Raw genomic sequence first — 15,371 nt, 5'->3', positions numbered from 1 at the left:
ATCGCTGGCCGGCGGCGTGCGGCTGACCGGCGGAGACGGGGAGCATTGGGAGCTCGTGCGGAAGGAGACGATAGGGTGTGGTAGGTGCGTGTGGAAAGGAGGTTTGGGCTGTTTATTTTCTGGGCCCAATGCTCGCGTCTATATAGGTCTGGGTGGTGCTCAAAATAGTATTTTGAGCACCGGTTGCAAAATAGTGCGATCCTATAACTATTCTCGAACCCCCCTTAAGAGTGGTTCTAGAATAGCTATTCTCGAACCCCGCCAACTCTAAAATCCGACCGATCCGGCAAAACCAACCAGCCGAAAAAAACTAGCGACCCACCTCCTTACCTTATCCGAACTCCTCTGCAGGTCCACGCACCTACTTCACCTTCTTCCCAATCGACGGCAACCCGGCTGAACTCCCGCTTCGGCTTCTTCCCGCCGGAGGCAGCTACTCCCCGGCGCGGCTCTCAAACTCCTGCCCCGGCTTCTTCCCGTCGGCGAACTCCGTGGCGCGGCTCCCAGATTCCCGCCATGGCTTCTCCGCGTGCGGTGGCCGCGCGGCACAGGTCCCGAACTCCTGCTCCGGCTTCATCTGCATCGGCGGCGGCCATGTACTCGCAGGTGAGGCTCCCAAAATTCCTATCCCGCCTTCTTCCTCGCCGGCCAACCCAGGCTCTTAACCGCCCTGGATCATCCCCCAACTGGCGAGACGCGTGAGGCCGAGGTGCCGCGCCTACAGCTCCCGACCAACCGAGGAGGTCGCGGGACCCGCGCGATGTTGCAGACGGCTTCCCGCCGGCACTTGGGGCTAACCGGCAGGGATTAAAGATGGGATTGGGCGGGGACCTTCCATCGATTGGAAAGGCTGGGCGGCAGCAGAGGCGCCCCGATCTTCCTCCCCATCGGTGGAAGCTACGGCGCCTCGACCTCCTTCCCAACCGCGGAGGCTGGAAGTTCGCGATGCGTGGCCCTCCAAGTTCAGAACGCATTGGTTCTTCACCGCTCCGCCCCCAGCCTCTCCAGCACACTGCAACAGAAGTTCGCGGCGCGCCTCTGTGGCAGTTGACTATGCCCAGTCCGTTTTCACCCCTGGCCAAAGACGCGAAAGATCTTCCGCGGCCGTCAGTTCCTGGTTTCCTGTGTCCACGGCTGCCGTGCACTCTGTCGCCCCTGCCTAGCATCTCCTTTTAGCAGCCGTGCGCATCCGCTTCCCTTCTCCTCCTGCATAATCTCGTTTGCATTGCTGCAGCTGCTAATTATCTCCCTACTGCAAATTAGCTGCACCATATTTCTTTATAACTCTTTGCAAAAACATTTCAGCTCTGATGTTGTTTATTGATGCAAATTTGATTATGGCTGCATCGCATTCTTATCAAAAAAAATTCCATGTGTGTGCATGTCCTATAATTATTTGTTGTACTGCCTAAGAGTGATCTATTAGGAAAGTTAAGAAATACAATGGTTGCAAGTTCTTAATTTCTTGAACTAGTAGTTCTGAATTTCAACAACCATCAACGTAAATGGCAAATCTCCCATGTAATGTCCGTGGTCTCATTCAATATTCCAGTTTGGTGTAGACTTTTCTTTGTACGTCAAAACTAGTTTGTTATGCTTATGATATTGACTATCATTTTTTGACTCCCCTTTTGATGAATGAGGGTTCAAGTAATTTTTTTCACATCATTGGAACAAGCTATATAGGGGCTGAAGTATCCTGTGCAATGAGACCTGGATTTCTGGCTTTATGCTTTAAAATGAACCTCTTTAGCAAGAGGAGAAGCCATGAATCTGCATCTATTTTTGAATGGATGATTGCACTAAAACATGATTGTTATGCACTGCCATGTAGAAATTATCTATATTTTTGGAAGTTTGGTTTTTGTTTCTGAGAAGTATACTCGTTGCTGTTGGGAAGTGTAAGTGTATTGTCTCATTTTTTCTTGTGTGCATCTAATCCTAATGCGTTGCTGCTTGTTTATATCAGTTTATTTTGTGTAAGTCGACAGTTCAGTTTTGTGCTTTTTAACAGTTCACCCTTGTGGCCAGGAGCTCACTCAATTTGCCCAGTATCGCCGTGCGACCGGAGCTCCTGATCTCCGCTACACGCACGCGTCCATGGCATTCACCACGCACTGCGCTCCTACTGCCGTTTCATCTCAGTGTCGTGACAAGGCTCCTGTGCCACTCCTCCGCTTCATCCTGGTACCTAGTAGACGTTTACTTTCTTTTCCCACCAATTCATGTTTCTTATGCAAAAAATAGTAGATGGAAGATGCAATATGCATTGTTGATGTGTGACGCTGATTAGGCAAAGAGAAGTTCATTCCATGTGTATGGAAAATTCACCTTTTATTTTCATGGGAATTCACTTCTTTTCCATTGTTCACGCTTCCCCTACATGACCTGCAGGACCGCGCCACCAGCGCCTTCGCGGGAGTTCACCGGTTTGTATATATTTGATAACTCGCCGCTGCAATTCCTGTGTTTGCCGGTTCGTTCGCTCTCGCTAATGAATTCTCACCTATAGCATATGCCCTCTACATATTTGTTGTTATGCCTAAGAGAGATTAAATTAAACACTCTCCGATGTTTGATCTTTTTTGTTGTGGAGTTCACTTCAACCTACGAAGGAAATCCATTTATTTTGGTCAGAGAAGTTTTATTAGTTCATACAGTAAGTTTGCATATTTCTGTTGGCACCACCTCAGTCTAGGTAAGTTCATCTCCCCCCTCCTTTTTCGTGCAGGAAGTTGAGCAGCCTCTACACTGATTGATGCTATGGAAAACTAATTCTGCACTACTACATGGATATAACTGAACCACAACGTGAGTAGCTTGCTAGCGCTGGAGAATCTGCAGTTTAGAAACAGTGCGGCAGTTCAGAGAGTTAATGTTCAGAGAACTTATTTTTACAGGGAAGATCAATAAGTCCATGATTAAAGATAGAATATGGTGTTTAATAAGTTCAGTTCTAATAATCCGTGAAGCTCACTTCTCCAAATCTGTGAAGCTCACTTCTCTTAATTTGTGAAGTTCACATCAACTGCTATTTTCATTTTATATATTCCTGCTAGATAGAATATTTGTGAAGTTTGTGGCTGCGGGATGGATGATCCGGTAATACTCCATGGGGATTTCAACGCTGAAACTTAAGGTAATTATCTAGTAAACTATGCATATGCATTCAAGATTCCATTCCTGTTCCCTATTATTATGCTGTTATACTCATTCTTAACACTAAGAAACATCTATATTTTGCCCATAGCAGTTTGTACAAATTAATATCAGAGCAAAAAGGTAGAACAAATTGACATTTTTTCTGCAACTAATTGAGGAGTACTAATCTCAAAAGTAGCTGAAACCTACAAAGCTTCACAACCCTGCACTTGAGTTTGTGATTTTTATGCTAATAAGATCTGTGGAATTTCTGTTTTGAAGTTCACATTACTTGATTGACTCCCGGCGCTGGTCAATATGAAATATCGTTGCTATTTTGGTTTTCTTATGCACATATAGTTCTAGGAGTGAATTGAGTTTCTTCTGCACATAATAGTTGTACTGTGCACATAATAGCTCCGTGTTAGCCGGCGAACATTTCCATCTCAGGTCCGTTTACTCTTGTATGTGAGTTCATTTTCTGGGCAAGTTCATTTTATTACTGAAGTTCACTTTCTCTCTCTATTGAAGTAAGGCTTTATATTGTCATGAAGTTCAGTTTATCCGCGTATAAGTTGAAGGTTTATTGACCACCGGTATTTGTATTAACTCTATTGAAAATACTTCGAAATAGCCATTTGCATGATTATTTAAAGTAGTTCACTAATTTGACATAGACAGTTCACTCGGCAAAAAAGGTCGCACTTTATTCGATGTGAATGGTAGTGTTGATTTGCCTCGCAGTTACTTTCAGTTGGGTGTTGTTGCATCCTGTTAATTCTTCCGTAGATTGTATGGTTGAGGTCCATTGGCCTCCGGCAATATCCCAAAATGAAGTACACACTGTAGCAACAGTTTACCAAAGGGCATGGTGGGATTCAAGTAGAGGTAAAGCAGCTATTTTAATTTCCTTGACTTTATTTTTGTGAACTGCACCTCTATCGGCAAGCCCATGATGGATGAAAAAACATGTTTGGTGAAAATTTGATGACCGTAGTAGTTCATTCAATTTGTCAACCAACATAAGTTAAACTTTATTCACCCTGCCACCCCTTCATCTTACCTGGGAGTTCACATTCCTGTTAAATAAATATAGAAGACAAAAACTTGTTAGTTTTAGGAAGTTCATTTGTTTGGTTTAGAAAGTGCATTTGTTCGATTTTTCGTAATGAGTTTGGTTCTTCCGCCATTTGAATTTCTCTTTAGTAGAGCTGCAGTTCTTTTCAGTAGCTCCAGTTCTCTTCACTAGGTGCAGTTCTATTCATCGGTTCAGCAAGCGGCTACTTGGCTTGCTCTATGAGCTTTAGTGCATGTAGGTAAGTATATGTCTAAGTTTAGACACCACCTGCAGCCACGATAAGAGCACTACATGAGCAGATCAGCTACATTCCGGGAATTCAATGGCATGTGTTGTTGCACTAATATAGAAATAGTCCACTCAACATTAATGCCTAGTAGGTAAAGAATTGAACTATAGTACCGAATATATAGTGGGGACAGAATTAAATCATCTAAACTGAATGCTTTCTGCAGGTTCCGATATTCTACATAATGACCAAGCACAATATTCAACTTCTTTTTGAGACCTGACCTGCAGTGTTTCCTCTTCTCCTCCTATCAAAGATGAATATCTAATCTAAGGTACTTTCAGAGCCTCACTATGCTATAGGAAAGGCTTAAGGAGGTTAGAATTATGGCAGTAATTCACTAAGAGTACTTGAACTTTAATTTCGCGGAAGTTCTATCCCATTTTGCGAAAATATTTTGGAAGTTCACCTCAACTCCGTTCGGAAGCTCACTTGGTACTTGCACGAAGCTCATTTGTAAGATGAAAAATGCATGTGCGGTTGTAAAGTATAATTTCGTTTGCCTAAAGTTCAATTCAATCATATAGAAAATGTTGTTCTTGCAAATGTTGTTCAGTACATGAAAATCATATAGTGGGGACATAATTAAATCATTTGAACTGCACGCTTTGTGCATGTTTTGATATTCTGCATAATGACCCAGCACAATATACAACTTTTTCTGATAATATTATAATTTCTTGGGTGATTGCTCTTAGCTCACTTCTCCTAATCTGTGAAGCTCACTTATCTTAATTCGCGAAGTTCACATCTACTGCTATTTTCATTTTATATATTCCCGCCACTTCTTATAATCCGTGAAGCTCACTTCTTATAATCCGTGAAGCTCACTTCTTATAATCCGTGAAGCTCACTTCTCCTAATCTGTGAAGCTCACTTGTCCTAATCTGTGAAGCTCACTTCTCTTAATTCGCGACACATCTACTGTTATTTTAATTTTATATATTCCTGATAGTTCTTATAATCCATGAAGCTCACTTCTTCTAATCCGTGAAGCTCACTTCTCCTAATCTGTGAAGCCCACTTCTCTTAATTCGCAAAGTTCACATCTACTGCTATTTTCATTTTATATATTCCTGCTAGAATATTTGTGATGTTCGCTCTATTCTCATCTGGAGTTCACTCTTCTATTTTTTTATGGAGTTCACACTTTTATTTTTCTGAAGTTCAGTTTGATCCTGCTTGTAGGTCGAAGGAGAAAGTTCATGTTCCTGTAAAAAACGAGAGAGGAAAATGTCACCTGTACAATTAATTTATTTTAGGCAGTTGGTGCATTTGCTTATTACAGCCAAGTTCATTCGGCAAAAAGAACATGGAATGGTGCTCCGGTATTACTCTCCGGGGATTTCAACACTACACTTAAGGTAATTAACTAGTGAACAATTTATACTTGCAGTCAAGATTACATTCGAGGTCCCTATTCTTATGTGTTTATACTCATTCTTAACGTTAAGAGAGGTCTATATGCCCAGAGTTCTCTGTACAATTTAATACTAGAGCAAAAAGGTAGAACTTTTGCAAGACAAAATAAACTTGATTCTGGGCAGTCCACTTTCAGTAAAACAAAACTTGATTTGTTTGGGAGTGTATTTCAAAAGACCAAGTAATGGTTGTTTTTTATTTTGGAAGTTCATATTTATTTGTTAGAAAGTTCGGTTCATAATTATTCCGCGTAGAAAGTCTACTTCTGCTCTCGCCATGTTCAGTATTTCATGTGAGGTAGTAAAAATATTTACATTGGTTAACGAGTTGGTTTAAACCCATCGCGAAGTTCGCATTTAATTGTTGGGAAGTTTTGTTTGTCCAATTCACCTTATTGTGAAATTCCTTTTTTTAAATTTGTAAGTTGGTTTCGCTCCAGATATACTCACAGTTCACTTTGTTCAAAATGGCAAGTTCACTCTTTTTATTTTGCGAGAGTCCATTTCATGTGTGCTTGTCTTACAGATAAAAGCAAACAATAAAAATGCAGTTAAAGAAACAAAGTAGAAAAGTCTGGTGTACTGGCGAAGTTCATTTTTATTTGTCCGGCAGTTCAGAATCAACTATCGCGGGGTTCACTTTTTATTACAGGCAAAAGTTCAAGTTTGCGCAATACTCGAGCGGCCGCAGGATGCCAACTAGGTTCTCTCATGAGCATCGTTGGGACGACGAGCTTGGGATGAGTGAAGTTCACTTCTATTCCTCATAGTTCACTATGAAAAAGGGATCTTTGACTGAATCCACACATGGTATTATTACATGATAAATAATTGAAGTGACTACCTAGTGATAGCAAGTAGAAGCGCGTTGTGGTCTTCATATTTATTTTCTGTCTCTTCTGGTCCTGACCATAGTCTTCCCATGCTGATCCAAGTATAATCATGGCACTCATACAAGTACACTACCTTTTGTTACAGGAACAACACTTGGAGCTCACTTAAGATGGCATTTGGGCTTCCTTTGAAGCCATGGTCCTAAGCTTCTCCAAACCCCCTCGGTGCCTGCCTGGCCTACATTCTGTTCGCTGCCTCATTGAGCGCGCCTTCCACCCACGGGAGTTCACAAAGCCAAGCGTGGGCGTCCACTAGCACCAACGCTTCCGGGTTGATACGAGCACCTCACCAACAGCATGGCTGCCATCCCAAGCTCTTGGCCTTACACAATGGACGGCCCCTAGACAAACTTGAGTCCAGTCTCACTACACGGCAGCAGGCCCCCAGCAGTGTACGAACGATGATGTAGCACACCGCAGACTCGATTTTTACAACTGCCTGACAATCTCATATGCGCACAGCTAGCACCTGATGTTAATTGAATATCCCCACATGAAGTTAGCTTATTTTTGTTTTGGAAGTTTGCTGTGTCTACTGATTCTTTTTATTCTGTGATGCTTCTAGCTATTTGTTTCAAAGAATTATTATGTGCAATTCCTATTTATTTGTTAGGAAGTTCGGTTTGTATGTACGTGAGGTTCCCTTATTGTTAAGATTTTTGTTGAATTTGTTTCTGGAAGCTCACTTTATATATGTGTGGAAGTTTAGTATGTATGTATGTGAACTTGTTAAGTTCAGTCCACGACTTTGTACTGCATGCTGGGACCATGTGCTTCATCTAAAAATATACAATGTAAGCACTAGTATTTTTTCCTAAATATTAAAAAATAAACGAAGTTTGGTTTTTAAAACTACAAAACCATACACTATATATTAAAAAAAACCATGCACCAGTATTTCACTCCTTAGGCTTCCGCGGTTAGATATACAAAACATTGAAGTCCACTAAGGGAAAAAGAGAGAAAACAAAGAAGTTTGAATTGCATACATTAGTATATTTTAAACTGCTCCTAAACCATAAAAAAATTGGAAAAATGTTCTAAATGAAAATTTTCAGTTCTTTCATATCTTTCCAGCGATGTATCATTTGCATCATTTTGATCGAGAGTTTGAAAACCACGACAAACTGTATGCAAAATCAAGTATTTATACTGTATGCAAAATCAAGAATTTATACTCTGATGGGAAGTTCACTAGCACGGTCCGAGAAGTTCACTCGCATATTCGGGGTAGTTCAACTAGTCAGGATTGTCCCGGCGGAAATCATATGCATGAAAATTGTGTGCATGGCCTCTAGTTACCCAAATTGATTGATGTCCCATGCAATTGACAATGATATGACTCTACTAATACTCCAAGGTGCTTCCATGCCAGACCTAATCAAACTAAGCAAGCAAATTCTAAAATGTTTCATGGCGGCGTTATATTCGATTTTGCGTATTTCTAAAATTAATCTTAAACTGTTAGGAATTTGGGAAAATATTGAACATGAAAAAGTTGCGTCTAATCATTATGTTTCCAGCGCCATATCATTTGCAAAATCCGACAAGCGCTTCAAAAATAAGACCCAAGAACTAGTGGAAGAAACGAGAAGTTAAAAAAATCGGAAACATGCATTTTCAAATCTGCTCTTAGACCGTAACGAATTCGGGAAAATGTTCAACATGAAAAAGTTGCGCCTAGTCAATATCTTTCCAACGACATATTATTTGCATCAATCCGACAAACGGTTTAGAAACTAGAGCCAAACTTTTATAGGAAAATAGAGAAATCCGCGAAAACATAGGTTGGTAGATTTGAAATTACTTTCAAACCGTACAGAATTTGGAAAATCAATAGCAACAGAAAAGATGCGAAATTTCCATATCTTTCCAACGCTAGATCATATGCATCATTCCGATAATTGGTTCAAAAATTGTCCCCAAAAAACTGTCCGCCAAATCATGAAATATAGGTGTTCCGTGAGGAAGTTCACATGTACATACCGGGAAGTTCAGAAAGAGTTCAAGAACAGCTATTTTCTGAAGTTCACTTCAAACTAGACTAAAGTTTCGGAAGTTCGCCCTGTACAATATTGAAGTCCGTCGGGAAGTTCAGATTCAGGGAGGAAGAAGTTCACATCCATGTAACGGGAAGTTCAGAAAGGGTATATATAGGTCTGCTATTCTCGAACCGGTTCGAGAATAACTATTCTCGAACCCTTTCTGAACTTCCGGGTGTTTCCTAGTGAACTTCTCGACGGAATACCAGAATTGCATGTTCATGCGGATAGTATTTTCATGATGATTTTCAAACCGCTTATCGGGTTGATGCGTATAATATACTGTTGGATTCGCAGGAAAATTTCGCAGCTTTTTCGTGTTCATTGTTTTCCCAAATTCTATATTGATTAAAACTAATTTGAAATATACAAAACAATGATTTCGCGAATTTCTCTATTTATGTACAGTTTTGGGGTTCCAGTTTTCAAACCGTTTACCGGAATGATGCGTATGATATGCCGTTGGAAAGGTGCTGACTGGGCGCACCTTTTTCATACAGAACACTTTTCTAAATTCTTTATAGTTTAAGAGCAGATTTGAAAATACGTGATTACGTTTTTCGAACTTCTCGGTTTTTTGAATTGTTTTGGGGGCTTATTTCCGAACCACTTATCGAAATGTTCCAAATGATATTGCGTTGAAAAGATATTGATTAGGCGAATCTTTTTCATGTTGAATGTTTTTCCAAATTCTAAATGGTTTTAGTTTAATTTCAGAAATACATAAAAGTGAAGATAACGCCGACACAAGAACATTTCGAAATTGGCTCATCTAGACTGATTAGGTGTGGCATTGCGATATATTGGAGTATTAGTAGAGTTATATTAGTGCTAATTGTACGTTGAGTTGGTTGATTTGCGCAATCGGTGGTTGTACGGACGACTTCTATGCGTATTATTTCCGTCTAGAAAAACAGAGTGCAGGAGGTGCTCGAATATAGAAGTGAACTTCCTTATATCTGTTAGTGAACTTCCGATCGCGGTATAAAAGTTTCAGACATGCAATAAAATTATAGCGAACTTCTGTGGATGTGAACTTCTTCTCCCCTGAATCTGAACTTCCCGACGGACTTCAATATTGTACAGGGTGAACTTCCGAAACTTTAGTCTAATTTGAAATGAACTTCAGAAAATATAGCGAACTTCCGTCGCATCTGCACTTCTCTGGATACAGATCTGAACTTCCCCTTATCTGCATCTGAACTTCCAGACGGACCTCAACATTGTAAGGAGTGAACTTCCGTTTTATATATGAACTTCTATACGGGGAGTAAATTCCCATACGAAGGTAAGTGAACTTTCCGCTGCAGGGAAGTGAACTTCCTGGCGGAACACCAGAATTTCATGTTTTGGCGAACAGTGTTTTGCGGCCAATTTTCGAACTGCTTATCGGAATGATGCATATGATATGGCGTTGGAAAGATATACAAATTGCGCATCTTTTTTGTTTATATTTGTTTTCGAAATTATGTATGATTTAAAACTAATTTTAAATCTACCAAACTATGTTTTCAAGGATTTCTCAATTTTACTAAACTTGTTTAGCTCTGGTTTTTAAACCGTTTGTCGGATTTATGGAAGTGATATGTCGTTGGAAAGCTACTAACTAGACGAAACCTTTTCATGTTGAACATTTTCCCAAATTCGTCACGGTTTAAGAGCAGATTTGAAAATGGTTGTTCCCATTTTCCAAACTTCACGTTTTTTCAACGGTTTCTTAGGTTGTAATTTTTAACCGCTTGTCAGATTATTGCAAATGATATGTCGTTGGATAGATATTGATTAATAGAAACTTTTTCATGTTGAAATTTTTTCCAAATTCCGAACTGTTTAAAACTAATATCAGAAATACCCACAATCGGATGCAACGCCGACTCAGAACATTTTAAAATTGTCTCACTTAGATTGGTTAGGTCTGGCATGTCAGCACCGTGGAGTATGAGTAGAGTCATATCATTGCCAATTGCATGGGGTGGCGGTCAATTTGGGAAACCGGAGGTTGTACACACGATTTTCATGCATATGATTTCCGCCTAGAAAATGCAGACTAGTTGAACTACCCTGAATATGAGAATGAACTTCTTAGGACATGCTAGTGAACTTCCTGACGGAGTATGTAAATTGTCGATTTTGCTTTCAGTTTTTGTGATAGTTTTCAAACTTTCGATCAGAATGATACAAATGATACATCGGTAGAAATTTATGAAAAAAGTGCAAATTTTCATATAGAATATTTCCAAAAAAAAGTTATGGTTTAGGAGCAGTTCAAAATATACTAAAGTATGGAATTATCTAACTTCTCCGGTTTTTTTCTATTTCTCTTAGTGGACTTCGATGTTTTGTACTCCCTCCATGCAGTAATATAGCTATTTTTAAAATTATCTAGATACATACTAAAAGGAGTGAATCAACATACTAAAAATAGACTAGATACACACAAAAGTGAGTGAATCTTCAAAAGAGCAAAACGTCTTATAAAACAAAACAGAGGGAGTATATCAAACCACGGAAGCCTAAACAATGAACTTCATTTGTTTTTTAACATTTATAGGAAAAGGATACATGTGCTTTACATTAGATATTTTCACATGAAGCACATGGTACCAGGATGCGTAGTACAAAGCGTAGACTGACATACGTACATACTGAACTTTCACACATATATAAAGTGAGCTTCCAGAAACAAATTCGACAAAAATCTTAATAATAAGGGATCTTCACATACATGCAAACCGAAGTTCCTAACAAATAAAGAGGAACTTCACAGAATAATTCGTTGAAACAAATAGCTAGCAAGCATCACAAAATACAAAATATCGAGTATACAAAACAAACTTCCAAAATAAAAATAAGCTAACTTCATATGGGGACGAGGTGAACTTCTTTTTCTATTTGAAGCCGGTGAACCGATTGATGCAAATATTCAATTACGGAGAGAATCAATTAGAGTGTGTTACGAGAACTTTCTAGGCAAGAGCCAAAATAAAAATAAAAGCTGAAGCTAACCACATCGGGTACTAGTTGTGCGCATATAGGATTGTCCGCTACTTGTAAAAATATGCGGTGTGCTGCCTCACCGTTGGTACGCTGTCTGGGGGCTGCTCGCTGTGTAATGAGCCTGGACTCGTTGTTGTCCGTGAGCCGCCCCCGTTGTGTAAGGCCGAGAGCTTGGGATGGCAGCCATACCTTATGTTTCATTTCTATTTCAGTTCATCAATCCCAAGGGTAGCTCCCAACTCGTTGTCATCACTTCCTGGAATAAAAAGCAGAATATGCTTGTATCAATATAGTGCCTTTGTGTACATAAAATAATATAAAGACCGACAATAAGACTCAAGACCATTCTGATTTTGTAGATGCAAAAATATATAACAGCATGTAGAAAACGCCGCGAGTACCCGTAGTTAACTTCTACGGAATAAAAATTGAACTTCCTATTCAATAGGCTTGGTTCGTTTTGTCATAAGAAACATACCTTGTGCTCAAGGGAGTCAGGAGCGAGCCATAGTGAACCCCCTGGAGGCGCTCCGTGAACTTCCATGGCCGCGCAAGCATAGCACCAGGACGTATGGTTCGCAAGCGAGCTAAAGGATTTTAGACCCGACGCTCGAAGTGGAGTGCGGGGAAACGCGAGTGGACTCCTCAACAGTTCATTGAGGACTCCTCGACATCGGCACATACATACTAGTAAGAATGAATCCCCGAGTACATAAGTCGTGAACTATCCAGCAATGGTTTCTTTTAACACGGTGAACTGTCGTTAATGTTAATGTTCGGAGGGTACGTTTTATAATGAAAGTGAACTTCGGGGCAAGGAAATACTAAACTTCGTATCATGCATTTTGTACACATCATTTTTCATTTACACCAAAAGACTAAACTTCAAATTGTTACATTTTCTAATCCTATTTTATATGTCAATGCAAATATGTAATTAATAAATTCAAAAGAGTTAACGCAAATTTACCAACTTTTGTCAAGTCTGAACTCATTCACATATAGAATTATAGAAAACTGTCATATGATTGAATCAACCAGTTGCTTGGTTGCTCTGTTGCTTATCCATCCAAATATCCCACATAAGCATCTTTTAATCTGATGAAGAGAAAGAAAAGTACCAACACTTTGTGTGGCATCAACAACATGAATTAGTTTAGTAGCTACAGTAGAAGCACCTACAACCAGACAGGCCTCACAATCCTATATTGACTCCTGCTGCTTGACAAATTGCTATTACTTAAAACTTTTCACAGCAACAAATTAAGTTGAATATTGAAGAAACAAGTTAACTTCCCAATTTTGCCAACCCCCCGAATACAAAGTGAACTTTTCTGACATAAAGAATTGAACTTCTAGCGTGGGATTACTCTGTCCCTAATTTGGATCCATGAATCAATACTTTTTTTTGTTTCAATAGGTTTCAGAGTGAATACAAGAAATAAACCAACAAGTATAAACACATTATAGGGTAGCAACAATGATGGGAAAAAACCAAGCAGGAGAGCGGTACTTGTTGCGATGTTGGTTTACCGCTCGAGGAAGGCTCCGATGGAGGATGTCGGCGGTGGTGAGTGAACTGTTGAGCTGGACGACATGAACTCCCCTGCTGCTTCACATTTTTAACGAACCTCTGTAGATTAACAAATGAACTTCCTTTTTTACTTGTACAATAAACATAAATTCTTTTTCTGTAGGGTCAAATGGAATTGTTCCAACCAATAAGTAGTTTTGTATATAGAGAAAACATGAGAATACCAGCAAAGGTGAGCTAGTATTTTGCCACGTACATAGACATATCAACCCGAAAAACATGAGAATATTAATCAAGCACAGATCTGAACGACGTACATAAAGTGAACTGAAATACACATAAGTGAGCTCACTAAAACAAACTTCACGAAAATAAAAGGCGACATTTTGCCATGAGAATAGTGTGAACTTCTTTCTTTTAGTTAATGAACGACACATCAACAGTATATGTATCAAAAGTAAGATCCAACCAAGATCCAGACAATATGCATATTTTTCGAGGTGAATCATGTATTGGAAATTGGAGAGTTCTGAAGTAGTAGAGAAAGAAGTCAACTAAAAACGATTCAAACTCTTGGGATTAAAAAAGTGAATGTCGTGACTGAAAAAAAGAGTGAATCCCCATGCTGGCGAACGGAACTTCTTAGACAAATAAACTGAACCAAATGACTTCACTGCACATTGCCACGTGGACAAAACGAGCAGCAAAAGAATAAAAGGTGAACTTGTTCAGAGAACTATGTGAACTTCTTTTTCACTACCAGCTGCATCAACACATACACAATTATTCTCTACCCCATATGTCAATCTATGAGCGAAGCATAAGAAGAAATTAGCCTAGCACAACGGCTGCTCCACGTACCTCTATACATGCCTCACGCTACTACACAATCTTACTACTTGTTTTCACTTGACATGGATAAGTATTGAGAGGAGGAGGCAGAGGAGCAGCAATACCTGTGCTTTAGATTATAGGCTCGAATACAGAGCATCGGCGCACCTCCCCGCCCAACAACAACGGCGGCCCCTCTCCGACCTCCCATCGACCACCGCATGATGCAACTCGAAATCTGCCTCGTGCAGCTCACCGTGCAGCAGTTCAGAGGCAACGCACAAAGCCGGACTCTCTGCCCTGGAATGTTGACTTTTACATCATGAGACGAACTGGACTTCACTTTTTTAAAAGTTCAGAACTTCTGAATTATCTTGTGCTTACTACGATTTTTTTTACCAACAACTACCACAAAGGCATAGTGCGCATGACCTGGTCCATGGGGGCATCAGAATAAAAAGAAGTTCCCAATTTCTGACATATTAGACAATCTACTGCATGGCAGTTTAAAAGAAAACAGTAACATAGCTGAATAATGTTATATCAATCATAGAGATCAATATCATGAACTCCTAGCACTCAAATTCATAAGAATATTAGACAAACTGAACTTCTCAGGCAAAATGCTAAGCATTTTTTCAATCAAACAGTGACAGAGAAACATAGCAGGAGACAAAACAACCTAATACATGCTTCCAGATTGCAGAATATAGAAGCACACTTAAATGAAAACAAGCAGGGATCGATTGTTAAGGTGTAACTTTGTGTATATTATGTTGAACTAATATTGTATCTCTCTTTACACAGAAAATAGTGATGGGTATGTGCTCATTTGCATTGCGATCAGAAACAAATCAAATGAGTAGGTTCAACAAGAAGCAGCATATATTATGCAAGTAAGGCAAGTACCATGCTACGAAGCATTAAAAAATTGGCAATTGATAGAGAGAACTGTGACAGGAGAGACGAGCTAACTTCTTACCAGTAGCAGAACAAGAATGGAACCTCATCTACACACGGATCCAGTAGGAAAGAAGTGTATTTTTTATTTCGAATTTACTTACACGGTAATATATTAACAATGTTCTCGCATCATTAACTAGTGTACTGCCCATGGCATTTTGTAAAATCTAGGCATGGAAACA

At 39.7% G+C, this 15,371-nt stretch overlaps 1 long non-coding RNA gene across 9 annotated transcripts; it reads left to right on the top strand.

Moving 5' to 3' along the window:
- Positions 1-267: 267 nt before the first annotated feature.
- LOC124650230 lies at positions 268-7,507 on the top strand. 9 transcript variants are annotated; one of them, XR_006986918.1, is made up of 7 exons: positions 268-606; positions 2,032-2,187; positions 2,395-2,476; positions 2,732-2,811; positions 2,901-4,782; positions 5,697-5,872; positions 6,908-7,507. It is a non-coding gene; the product is annotated as an uncharacterized LOC124650230 (long non-coding RNA). The 9 variants fall into 9 exon arrangements; XR_006986919.1 differs by having other exon boundaries at positions 2,395-2,659; XR_006986912.1 differs by having other exon boundaries at positions 2,732-4,782.
- Positions 7,508-15,371: the final 7,864 nt, after the last annotated feature.

Source organism: Lolium rigidum, chromosome 4, assembly GCF_022539505.1.
Source record: "Lolium rigidum isolate FL_2022 chromosome 4, APGP_CSIRO_Lrig_0.1, whole genome shotgun sequence".
Lineage (NCBI taxonomy): Eukaryota > Viridiplantae > Streptophyta > Magnoliopsida > Poales > Poaceae > Lolium > Lolium rigidum.
This window is presented reverse-complemented; position numbering and strand designations above follow the sequence as displayed.